This window comes from Synchiropus splendidus, chromosome 8 (genome assembly GCF_027744825.2).
Source record: "Synchiropus splendidus isolate RoL2022-P1 chromosome 8, RoL_Sspl_1.0, whole genome shotgun sequence".
Classification (NCBI taxonomy): domain Eukaryota; kingdom Metazoa; phylum Chordata; class Actinopteri; order Syngnathiformes; family Callionymidae; genus Synchiropus; species Synchiropus splendidus.
Window position 1 is genome coordinate 9,004,414 of NC_071341.1, and position 1,068 is coordinate 9,005,481.

A 1,068-nucleotide genomic window follows, 5' to 3' on the forward strand; every position below is an offset into this window, starting at 1 on the left:
TGCAATGAAGGGAATCAAAATGAGTTTCACACCCATCCTCGGTCCCCGTCTCCACCTCAGCTGAGGGATGTTGGAAGCCCTCTAAATCTAACAGAAACCAGGAAGCCATCTCTACACTTTATTTGATGGAACAGAAGCATGATGTAGGAGACATCTCTCCTTTCACCTTGCAATGGGCTTTAAGAGGCCCCTTCTTCACACCCCTATATCTCATCATCTCCCAGGAGAGCGTGTGACTGAAAAAATGGAAGTCACATGATTTAAGGTCAGGTCTCCTCCTGCAGAGGAACCAGAGAGGAACCGCCTCCGCTGCTTAATTCCCGAGCAGCACTCTCACACACACGCACACGCACACACACACACACACACCAACACACCCCCACTGATCGTATTTGTTTAAACCAATCTGTCGATACACGACGACCTCAGAAGTCAAACACGTCCATCAAACTGCCGCCACACCAGTTTGACAGCCGGCTGGTTACTAATGCGCATGACCCTGGAGTCCACTCCAATCAAGTTAGGACGACGAAACCGGAAGTATAGGTATGGACACAATACAATAAAAGCTTCAAAATACAAATATTTTGTGTCGAAATCATGCAGTAAAAATACAAATGCAGTATACAAATAAATGAAAGCAAAAACAATACTAATATAGTTTGAAATCCATCTGTTGCAGATTATGTCCAAATCTTAGAGAATAAATGTCTCTTTTTTCAAAACAATTTTAGATTATTTAGATGTAACGATACATTAAGTTAGAAATGCAGAATTACCCACAACAGAGAACAATGATGTAGTTTCAAAATAATTTTCTCAATATGAACTTCTTTTTTGTATGTAACTATTAAACTGTAATACTAGCGTTTTCATGTAACCTTATTATGGGTTCAAATGTATAGCTCTCAACAAACTTTCAATTTCTAAATATGGCAGACAGTTTTGAAGTTTAAATTATTATGCCGCGATAATGATAACGAGACCAAGTCCATTACTTGGTAAAAGCTTTTGTTGTGAAATAACAAAACACCGGTAGTCTCCTTTGGTTTCCGCCAGCTTGCCACA